General features: G+C 34.2%; 1 protein-coding gene across 3 annotated transcripts in view; it reads left to right on the top strand.

The window, feature by feature from the left end:
- The window catches only part of Stacl (SH3 and cysteine-rich domain-containing protein), a 350,766-nt gene that overhangs the window by 34,603 nt on the left and 303,392 nt on the right, over positions 1-12,771 (top strand). For all 3 annotated transcript variants that reach the window (XM_089634833.1, XM_089634823.1, XM_089634843.1), the window contains exon 2: positions 4,135-4,196. The gene's annotated coding sequence lies outside the window, so the exon portion shown is untranslated. The remainder of the gene's footprint in view (positions 1-4,134; positions 4,197-12,771) is intronic.

The following is a 12,771-nucleotide window of genomic DNA, read 5'->3' as shown; positions in this document are numbered from 1 at the left end:
ATTTAAAAGCTACTTGACTTAAAAAAATTGTATTTGTTAAATATTTGTCATACCGGTAAAATGTTACATTCGCGTTGCACTAATGCAAATATAAATGTCAAACGATAACTGGGAAGTTTCCTGGGTTTCTAATAATATTATTAAAACGACAGCCACTTTGGTTGGCAAATAAAATGTTGTTTATGGAAAAAATTTTTGGCTAGGGAAAATTATTACACATGGCCTCCCCGTAAATCTAAACCTAGTGATAAAGGTAAGCTCCAGTTGGCTTATACGAGACTAAATATCCCGGGATACACCTAAACTAGAAAAAGGAAGGTGTCATCTGAAGAAAAGGAAACGGATTTTTTCTGAAATACAACATTAAACGGTGCACCATTTTCTTTTTATTATATTCATTTTATGATAATGTTTTTTTTTTCAAATTTTAGAAATTAAGTTAAAAAAAAGTTTTAAAAACACAACCAAGGGCAAAACGTTTTATTGTGATATTCAATTTTATATTTCATATATTTTCGCTGTTGGTTGGGCAATATAGTTTTATTAAAATTATTAACATTATTGTCACAAAAAATATGAAAATTCCCCAAAAAAACATTAAAAAAATAATTCTTTAATGGCATACCTCTTTTTTAAATAGAACGTATCCGTTTTAAATATTTGTTATTTAAAAAAAAAAAACAAATTTGGGGTTTGGTCAAGAATTTTAACCTCAAATCCAAATTTAAGATTTTAATGAAAAAGGCCCCGCAACCATTAACTGGGCGGATATAGACTTTTTGCAAATTTTTTTGAAAATTTTTGTCCAAGGATTTTGAAGCTAAAATGTGTAAACATTTTTTAAAGTTCAGTTTCTCAATTCTATTATTAAATCCTTTTGTAGTTTCTCATGTTGAAACAGCTGTAATTTCTTGTAATAATTATCCAACAGAACTTTTTTAACTAAAATATTTAAAAAAAACTTTAAATTAAAATGGAGCTCTACAAAGCTTGATAATAATTATAAATTAATTCATTTAACGTTTTGCAAAATAAAATATGCATATTTTAATTGCGTAAATCTCCGTACATAAAGTTAAAATAATTTTAAAAAACTCGTAAGAATTGGTAATCTCTGTGCAAACTCAATTAAAAATTTCAGAACTGTGTAGAAAAATCTTCTTCATTAGTGTTTTTCCCAGACTAAAAAACGTTTTACTTGGAGCGGAATTCATGAGTTTCTCCGCTCTATTTAACTGAATTTAGTAGGTTACCAGTTTGAATCTGACAAAAATCACGGTTAAATATTTATTCATTGAAATTTAATCATTGCGTTATAAGAAAGACAAAGTAATTATAAGAAAGTTTCCTGCATAAGTCAACTGGACCAATAATTTTATTAAAATACCATTTTAGGGCTTTTTAAAAACAAAGGAATGACATTTGACAGCATGGTTACTAATACGATGGAGGTTAATTGAATATACCGGACGTCCTGTATACAACTTGTTCCGTTAATCTCTGCTCTCCTTTTCCATTATCTATCCACCTCCTTTAATATGTTGTCTCCTTCTATTCTGCATATATTTTTCTCCGTTATTATACTATTTTCCTTTGTATATATATGTCTGTCTGTATTTAATTATTATTAATTGATTAAATATAAGCTTTAGCTAAGCGAAACCCGGTCGGATATCTATATGTTAAATTCAATAGTGTTTTGATAAATGTTTTATTATATTATTTTATATTACTTTATGGGTACACATAATATAATAATTTACTACAACAACAAAATCATTGATTTCTGTGAAAGCTGAATAATATTTTATTTTGTTAGAAATTAGCATTACAAGACGTTAAGATTTTTGTGAGGAACATAACATTTTAATATTCAATGTATGAACCGACTTATTAGTAATAAAACACTAGCTTTGTAGATTTAGTATTTCAGATTAATAACAGTGCTTGGTAATTAGAAACGTGCTGGGCTGTGATTACGTTTATTGTTAGGTTAGTAAGCATTAATTTGTGTTTCATTGATATTTTAATTACAAAACAATCCTCGATCATTTTGAAAGGGACTTATCTCCGAATTACCGAACATAGCTCTGCTAACATTTTAATTTAATTCTACTAGCGATATCGGCAATGAGGCGCTGCAGTATATTTTCAATAAATGTGAAAAATGACCTTCTAACTCGAATAACTGTTTTTTTTATTGTTATAGTTAGATTTATTATTATATGTATAATTTTTAATATTTCGGGTCTTCAAAAGACGGATCGAATCTATGGAAATGACCCGTGACGTCATCGTTAATCAGTCTCAAAAAAGCTACGTTTTTTTCCAATCGGTGCTGTACGTTTTATGGCAGTCTAGACGTTTTTTATTCGTAAGTTTACCCGCTAATAACACAGGTTAAAATTTTAACATCTCGTTATTAATGTTATCGTATTGAATCAAATTGCAAAAATGCATCCATGACCGCTCCTGATAAATAATTTTCCGGTTAAGAAATTGCATTAAAATATTTTATTTTACTGTTCAAATATGAATGTGGAACAGAGTTGCCAGCGCATATGTTCTAAAATGCTGTTTTTTAGGAAAGGTAGGAGAGAAATTTCTTGGTAGAAAATGGCGTGAAGGGTGGGTAGAAATCTGGGGGTCAATGCGTCCAGGAGTGACAGACGTATGAATCCCACACGGTGTAAGCTGATGTCGCGAGAAAGTCCCGTTAGAGAGGTCAAAAGATTTTCCTCAACCAATCACTCCCGATCTGGCACGCCACACGGTTGGTGGGTAAACACATCCGCTGCCAAGACCAGTACAAACCTCACCCCCAATTAACCTGGGCACCCCTACTAAGTCCCCAAACGTGAACGCGAACCACTTAGGGTGACATATGGCAGAGGTATTTTTTATCCAATAAATGGTTCCCGGTGCGGTGGTACCCATTCTCGCCTCCCAATGAAGATATTTTCAAATTCCCCACAAAATTTCTACAGGTTCCTTTACCTCCAAAATGATATAAAATTTTATTGATATTAGCATTTTTTTTTTAACTATCTAGTCATTTTTAATTTTTCTTTCGTTCAGGCTTTAAAACAAGACTTTTTTGAAAATTTGCTCCAAACGAAAACGAAATATATTGCATTCTCAAATTATTGTAAATATTATATTTAAATATGGTTGGATAATCAAGAACGCCCATAATACCTGCATTTTCCCACTAAAAGGTTCTCCTGCAAAAAACCAAATTCTTGAAATATCCCGCAATTTAGGGATTTTTCCACGAAGTGACAACCCTGATGTGGATGTTTTAGACAATAGATATATTACTCATGTAGAATTGTTGTGATGAAACTGCTGGTTCTATCATACCAACCAAACCGTGTGTTTTAATGACATGATATTTTATTCGTTTTTAAATTATATTTATAAATTCTACGTATACTAGAATACAATGAAATTTATACATTCAGAATTCGCGTTTGTAGATCTATATGAATATATTTTTAAGCCATAATAGTTTTGACAGTAGTTCTTTATTTTAGGTGCTCTAGCTAATATAAAGTACCTATAATATAATAAATATATGTAATACCTGTGGCAGGTTTAACAGTGGGCGGGTAGTGCGTAATGTGTTTTCTAAGCTCAAGTAGTATTATTGGTCTTCTAATTTTAACCAGAAAACTACATTTTTTGTTTTTATTTAGGAATACCTCAATGTAATCTACGTTAAACGTCTTGAATAAAACCTCAAATTATAACATTTCTATGTTACGATTTGAGGAATCGAAAATTGGAAACAGAATAATCATAAGGAAATAAGGTCGAATTAGCTCAGTGGTAGAGCACTGCCCTGGAAAGGTACTGGGTTTAAGTCCTAGATGCAACCGTATCTTTTTCTGATTTTTATGTTACAAATATTCGATTAAAATTAGCTAATATTGTCTTCATAATTAAAAAAAAATAATTTTGTATAAATTTACGCATATACTTAATCACTTTTCTGAATTTTGCACACACAATCAAATTCAATTCGGAAAATGACCCACTAAAGGAAAACAACCTTGAGTTCATTGAACCAGAGTTACGCACGACGCTTCACACTTCTAATAGTAGTTAATATTTGGTAATTAATATTTGTAGATGGGAGCCCACTAAGGCGCTGCCTGTATGTTGGTAATATAACCACAAATTAGCATTTACGGGTAAGACGATCAATTATTATTTTTAAAGTTATAATATACTATAACGTGACGAAACCGAACGACTAATTTTACAAATTGTAAAATTTCGTGAAAATGCTTATAAAATTATAATAATGGGGGTAAGAATATTGACGTTCGTAGATCTTAGATCATCGTCAGTTAATTATAATAATAGGGGTAAGACTATTTGGGTTTGTATATCTCAGTTAATTATAATAATAGGGGTAAGACTATTGGGGTTCGTATATCTCAGTTCATCGTCAGTTAATTAATAACTCTCCATGCCTAGACTTTACCTGGCTGGGTGTTTTTATAAACATAGTACCGTCTTATGACAAGTACAGTGAAATTAATGATAAAAACTATGTCAAACGAAGAAATTATAAATCATAAGTTAAAGCAAAAATTGAAAATTCTGCAAAAATTTTAATTTGAACGATTTTAAATGTTAGTCTCAAAATGATTAATGATTAAGTAAACATTATCGGAACTTCTAATTTTAACGATGATTTATTCTTTGAATCTCGCAAAACACGAGAAACTTCTGATCATCATCATTAGTTATCATTTCGCGTTAAGAGTCGCCCGAATTTATTTAAGCGTCTCTCTTGTGAGGCTATTAAGCAGCCTACTTATAATAATTATATGATATATCCAGGGGCGCCGCTTCCTCAATTGCAAAGTGTGCGCCCCAACCTGGTGGCGGTCGCTTGAACTCGCTTCAGCACCATTCTGCGTCTTCAATATGGATTAATTCTGTTGTCATCGCAGTTCAAATTCACAAGAGCGCCCCTTTGTGTAAGGTTTAAAGGTAATGGAAATATTTCCAAAACCCGCCTCAAAACGCAGCTCTACTTGGGTGGCGATATGGTTCTGTCTTTACGCTGTGGAGATAGAATCGCTCTTATGAGATGTAATATAAAAACAAAAATAAAATTCTTCTGGCATCCCCACAAACTAGTCACTGCAATAATATATTTCTATTGATTTATCTGTTCTGTGATTCTATCCCTTGCGGCGGCCCTGTATAAACCTACGTCAGGCGAGATGTCTGGCTAGTTAGCGAAATAGCGCAAGTGCGTAAAAAATAACGCGTCATTAGAAGACTTTTCATAACAAATGATACGGTACTGAAAATATATTTCGACATGGCTCGACTAGCCACGATACGCGATGACAGCTGAACTGGGCAGGGCGGTGCGGTGCCGCGGTGATGGCACTGGCACTGGCACTGGCACTGGCACTGGCACTGGCACTGGCACTGGCACTGGCGCAGTGGCATGGCGCTGGCGTCAGTGATAGCGCCCAACAACGTTATTATAAAATATGACAAACGCACGCAAATAGCCCTAGGTGAAAAAACTTAACGGCCCTTAAAAAACAGCGGACTTTGTGCAGTTTATCGGGACAAGTTGTCGAGAGTAAATCGTCAGGCAAAACACATCTAAACATTTAGCCATTTCGCTGCAAAACATTTTTAAATACAATGTTTTTTTCTGATGTGGAAAATCTCATGAGAAAATAAGGTTTTCGCCATTTTTGACGGCTTTCGTGGTCAAGGGGTAAGGCTCTCGACTAGCAATCCGGAGGTCGCAAGTTCAAATCCAGTAAATGCGTAAGTAAACTGTATTGAATTAAGCAATTCTTTACTTGTGGCACATTCCAATAAATGGTGTTAGTGTCGTCCACCAGGGCGAGAAAACAACAATTAAAAATTTAAGCGTTGCTTGAAATGGCTATAGCCATGTTCGGTTACCAGATCTGAATAGTTAAATAACTTCCCAACCTTTCGCTTCCCCATCTCCTTCCCATCCATTACATCACCTCTCAACATAGCTCAATTGGGGATGCCATAGTATCAATGGTTCCAGATGGTTGGGACTCTTGTTCTCTTCTTATAAAATGTGTAGTTTGGATACATATTTTTTTTAATTCAAGAGTCAATACAAGAAAACATGGTGAACTTAATAAACCCCAGTTAGGTGGTTTGGGCAGTTTTGTTAACACTTTGTTAAAAAAAACTGATCTAAACTACTGTCCAGAATTTACATTTAAAGAAGAATCACAAAGTTAACGACAATAAAAAATATGTTCAAGAAATTATTGATTTAGATCCAAACCTAATTGGACCAAAGTAGCAAAAGTTGATTTACGAAACATTCATTAAACATTTTAACGTGAAAAATCTGATCAGAAAAATTACCACAGTAAAACATTTCAAATATTCATTCCGCATAAAAAGGAAGCTCATAAAGTAATAATAACTCTTCCGAATGCACACTTTTATTGCAAAACGTATTTTAAAATACATTTGTTTTTAAATACATTTAAAAACATAATACAATTCAGAAGTTTGCTCCGAAATAATATTAAAAGTTGTGATTAATCGGTTGTTCTGTGATAAAAATATTCTTTAATAATTAGTAAAGTAAAATTCAACGTACACTTTGACCACCTACGATATTGTATTGATACATTAATATAATAAAAAATAAAACACTCGCCAAGGAGTAATTCTCGTAAGTCATTCAAATTAGGACGTAGGAATTGAAATATATAAAATGAAAGACAAATGGCTCGTTTTCAATTAGAATATATCTAACATTTTATGAATACGAAGTAATATATAAGTAGAAGGGATGGAAAGTGTATCTTTGGTGACAGTTTTTTTTTTATTTATTTATTTATAAATTTAAAATTCAGATTTTCTTTCACCTCACGGTTCATTCAGCCGAGTAACTGCCCACACAAACCATAGCTGTCCAATACCTACTGTTCATTCAGTCGAGTAACTGCTGACCCCAACCGTAACTATCCAATACCTACTGTTCATTCAAGCGAGGAACTGCTGACCCCAACCGTAACTACCCAATACCTATTGTTCATTCAGCCGAGTAACTGCTGACTCCAACCGTAACTATCCAATACCTACTGTTCATTCAGCCGAGTAACTGCTGGCCCCAACCGTAACTACCCAATGCCTACTGTTAATTCAGCCGAGTAACTGCTGACCCAACCGTAACTATAATAATACTTTTTCATGAATCGTATGAATGTATGACATGTACGTCTCTTAACACCCTTGCAATAGAAATATGTTAATTTAATCTTGAAAGTGAAGCTTCAGTGAGTCTAGACATGTTGATTTTTTTTATAATTTTCTTACAATTCTTTTGTCTTCTCATTACTAAGGATCGTGACCCCAACTTTAAAAATCCGCGGTTTTGCAATATGTTGTGCGAGAAGATTCTGATATAACTAACACTTCTGACGCTGGATTAGTCCTAGCAACGGTAATCTTCCTCTGCTAGATTACATGCCTTTGATTTTGCTGTGACCATAAGTTAATTCATAGAAGAGTATTCGATTTGGCTAGCGATGTTTCCAAAAATTAAGTGGTGCTTTTTTTAAAAACTTTTGGCGATATATTTTCAATTCATAAACCTTTTAAATGCAATAGATTTGTACCTCTGACTTAACATGGTATTATCATCATATGGGAAACTCTCTTATCACGAGAAGAAAACTCAACACCTTTTCTTTTTTAATAATTCACATTATTATCAAAACCCTTCGTAGGAAGTTGCTATTAGTTGTCATGGAGACTGCTAAGTGGCAGATTAGGTAATTCAATGTGTCACGCTTACATCACTTGCTATGAGAGCAAATTTAAATTATCTGCGCCGGCATCGGCACGTTGAAAGTAAAATCAGTACATATTTTATAGTACACACAGTTAACTAGGTATGAAATCATCCTCTACCATAGATATTGAAAAGACTAGAGTGGCTTTTGAAGCACAAAACGTCACATTTCCAGATTGTAAACGAGCATTTGAAGTAAGTATCAATCTAATTTTAAGGTGCTATCCACTTCTACCGAGTTATTCTGCTGAGATTTTCAAATAGTTGGTGAAGGGTCGTTGAATTCTGTTGATTTATGCGTTCATTTCTTTTCGAAATTATCTAGGTACATTTTATTTTGCAATTCTTCTTAGTTTTGGACCTTTCTTGTACTTAAACGTGTATGATTCATCCAATGGGAACTAATTAGGATATTCCTAAAAATCTGACGAGTGTTTTGATTATTTTAAGTGGTTTTTATTCACAAAAGAAGGGTCAATCTATCGCACACCTGATCAATGTCTTCTGCACGTCGTTAGGAATTAGAATTTGCCGCCTTGCAATGACGCATAACGCCAGGGACGCGAGTGCCGAAGCCATCTGTCCCCTGCTCTACTGTAAACGGCTGAAGCAGTGACGTGTATTTATCTCAGCAAGCACTCTCAACGGCTAAGAGGTAGACCTAAAGTTTGCGCAGAAACTACTTGTCGTTCTGCAGTTACTGTTAATTAAGTATACAAGAAAGAACGAGCAAATACGGTTGTTTTCTGAAAACTTCAAAATGTTGATGTGAAAACAATATTGAACGATGAATGCTTGGAGCCAGTTGGCGATTTTGTGTGCTTATGTAGTATATTTGAAAGTTTTTGAAGGTTGATAAGGACAATAAAAAAAGTTTAAGTACGGTAAAATTAGCTATTGGAGAAGTTCATGTTCTGGTAACTAATGAAAAGTTATAATTAGGTGTGCCAAATTAGCATTCCACAATTGAGTTGGAGTGATACTCCTGGCAGTGAGCAAGTGATAAAATTTTTTTTTTTTTTTTTTACAGTAATACCGCACAAGAGTCTCAACTGCTCCCGTCTGGAGCGAGTGAGACTATGGCATCCCCAATTGGGGTATGTTGTGAGGCTGAGGGTATTGGGGAGGGGAGGGAGATGGGGAAGAGGAAGGTGGGGAAGTACCTGGCTATTCAGATCTGGTCACCAAACACGGCTAAAGCCATTTCAAGCAACGTTTCAATTCTGAATGGTGGTCTTACACCAGGGCGATACTGATAGTATCTTCCACTCTGGAACGTGCCGCAAATATACTATATATTATTTTTAAATAGGCTGAATATATGATAAATTTGATTTCCAGGGTTTTAGTGTGGTGTAATATTGTAGGAATGAATTTCGGATTAGGGATTTCGGAAATAATGATTTACCTTAGCGTTATTAATAAGATGAAGAAAACAACCTGAATGTCTGATCTATTCCATTAAACATGACGGATGAAATGTTTCAAATTCGTTTTAAATGTAGCACTCGTACTTTGAAATTAGCCTACTTAACGGACGGAGATAGGTAAACTAATGTCAGAAGTCCAATGAGAGAAGAATATATTTGTACAAGGCAAGTAGATATAAGGAGTCAGGGATATACTTGTACCAGGAAGACATGATGTAATCATGTGAATCAAATTAGAGGATGATTCGTTTTGATATAGAAAATGTGCCTTAAATAGTATTAGGAACTCGTCGATACGTGTACTCGTGAAAAGAAAAGAAAAGATAGGTGTACTACATTAAGTAAACCTAATGAAGCAATTGAGAAGAGGGGAGAAGAAAATAAAAAAAATTATACCGATGGTTATAATTTGAAGTATTCATGTTTGTTTTGGGTATAGGTTTTGGAAATTTTGTGTGCCTTTAATTTTGACCCAGGCTGTGATCTATTTTTTTTATTATTTTGTGCGTTGGTGAATTATTGGTAGGTTGTTTCAAAGTATGTGGAATGCAGTTATACACAGTAAAAATTTTCTGTTAGATTAGATAACCTAAAAGATATATGTTCTTTCTCCTTATTGCGCCCATACAAGCGTATATTAGTTTCATAGTTTCGCTTACTTTCTCTTTTCCGCGCAAATGTCTATTTTTATCAGTATTCTCATATTGAAGTGGTTCAACCCAATCCTCTTCATTAATTCAGGGTGGCCCTGAAGCATTCTTAACCGAGAGAAACTTGGGTGAAGATCCAATCACGAGGACTTATTAAAAATGGACGAACCCCTCCAATACTGACGACCCTTCTTTCGTAGATAGGCAACACTATTTTTTTTTAAATTAATGCTCTTCTTTATACTTCAAACTAAAAATACAAACCAATTCATTTTGGTACATGATTAATATTTATAAATTGATATGTTTTAAGAATGGATTCTTTTTTTCTAAAAAATGAGATTCAGCGCCTAAATCATGTTTGTAAAATCGTCGTGGAAACGTATTTATGCAAAACGGTACCTACTTTGAGAACAAGCAATAAATAAATAAACACGGCCGAAAATCGGGAAAGATTAGTTTTATGCGAAGTTGGTTCTAACCGAATGACTGTTGTTAACCGTGCAATTGCAATAGCCACAGCTTATGACCATTGTTGAACAAGAGACCTGTAATAATATTTTACACAGGTATTTACGTGGATAATTACAACATATTCTAGTAGACTTCTGTATTGTTGTTACCCAGTTTCTTTCAATAAATATTCTTATGGCTTCCACATTTTGGGTTTTCATGAAATAATTATCATGGTATGGTTACTAAAAAACCTCTCCGTTCATCAATGCACGTAGCCTCTGGCAGATGGCCGGGGACTGCGGTTGTACGGACTTAACTCTCGTACATGTGGTATGTGTTTTGGTACCCCCTCACGCAGCTTTGGTGCAGAGGCGCGCATCACCCACCACCGCGCAAGAAATAGGTACTATTTGTGGCAAGGCATTCCTACCTATACATTTAAAAAAATATATCTTTTTAATCAGTACTTTTGTAAAAAAAGGAAAAAAAGGAGTAATTGTATGTTTTGTACAATTGTGAATACAATTCATTCCGAAACGAAATCTCCTTTTAAAAAAAATTGTATACAGAGGATAGTAATTTTATACATTTTTAAAACCCCTGTTGATAACAAATATTAATAGCATTTTAGAAGTGAAACCGTTTCCAAAACTAATTCGCACAAATATACAGGTCAAAGTCGTAAAACAAATAAATGGGTTCTTTATAAGTAATCGGCACCATTTCATACGATCGGCATCCATAAATTCTGAAATCGAACACATCAATCTTGTCTCGAGGTATTAAGTGCATCTTCACAATGCAATCTCGCACTCGGTGTCACAGGGTGGGTTTTTTCATTTACCGAGAATGCTAAATGCAATGCTAATTGTAAAAGTAAACAGTAAAAGTCATAGAAATGAGTTTTTTCATTTGACATTTACCGTTTACTTTTACCTACAATCTTACAGCTAGGCAACCGTGCTGTAAATGCTAATTGTAAAGTAAAAAATGGCTGCCATTGCCGAAGTGACAGTTCAAGAGTTTAGAGGTTATTTTTTGTTGTAGCTATTTGGCGGTATTTGCTATTATATATTACCAATATTACTTAACAAAATGTTTGCAACAAGTGACAGTTCTTCAAGTTCTGATGATGAAGTTGTAATGAATATGACGCGACGTGTTAAGCGACATAATATACGTCGGAACATGTATCTAATGGAAGATCATGATTTTATTTGCCGATTTCGTGTCAATAAGGAAACTGCTCGACTTTTAACTACATTAATCGCAGATATGATATGTACTCCCACCGATATGTAAGTAATGGTTAATAAAATGAAATTACAAACATTTTTACAACAATTTATTCAAATTACATCACGTAAATAGAATGATAATGACTTTCTTTCTCTCCTTAGGAATAATGCTGTCAAACCATCTGAACAGTTGTTACTGGCTTTGCGGTTTTATGCAACTGGTTCAATGCAAAGAGTACTTGGGGACATTGCAAATGGACACAAAAGTACAGTATGTAAAATAATTTTCAATGTGTCAAAGGCGATAGCGTCACTCAATAAAAACTTTATATCAATGCCCAGAAGTGACGCTGGAATGTTAGAGAATAACAGAAAGTTTCATAGATTGGCCAAATTCCCAAATGTTATAGGAGCCATCGATTGTACCCATGTACCAATAACATCTCCAGGTAAATAAGCTTTTCGTGTTTTTATTTAACTGTAATAAGTAAGATTAAGAAAGGGCCCTCAGATGGTTTGGGCATGCAGAGCGAATGAATGAAGAAAGAAGGAAAAGAAAGGAAAGGAGAACATATGACGCAAATGTGAATGGTGAAAGAAGTCTGGAATGCCCGAGGAAGACGTGGCACGATCAAGTGAATCAGATACTTAAGTCGGGCCATGTCAGGAGTCAGAAAAATAGATGAGTATGTATGAATGTAAATGAGACAAAACAGTAATATTTGGTTTTCGCATATATTTATGCAATTGGAATATACTACAATATTTTATAATTTCAGGTGGAAATACTGCGGAGTTATACAGAAACCGTAAAGGTTATTTCTCATACAATGTCCAAACAATTTGTAATGCTGATCTACTAATTTTGGATATTGTATGTAGATGGCCAGGAGCTAGCCATGACAGCACCATTTTTAATGGTAGCAACATTAAAGGCAGGTTGGAGAATGGAGATTTTGGAAGCAACGTAATTTTGGGAGATGGGGGTTATGGCGTGCAGCGCTACCTTTTAACACCTCTTAGGAATCCAATTACACCAGGGCAGGAACTATACAATAGATGCCATATTCGCACCAGAAATCCAGTAGAGCGTTCGTATGGTGTCTGGAAGAGACGTTTTCCCTGCATTGCGACCAAATTAAGATTAAATCAAAACA

Source organism: Hesperophylax consimilis, chromosome 1 (genome assembly GCF_061612785.1).
Source record: "Hesperophylax consimilis isolate HC1 chromosome 1, BYU_Hcon_1.0, whole genome shotgun sequence".
In the NCBI taxonomy this organism is placed as follows: domain Eukaryota; kingdom Metazoa; phylum Arthropoda; class Insecta; order Trichoptera; family Limnephilidae; genus Hesperophylax; species Hesperophylax consimilis.
This window is presented reverse-complemented; position numbering and strand designations above follow the sequence as displayed.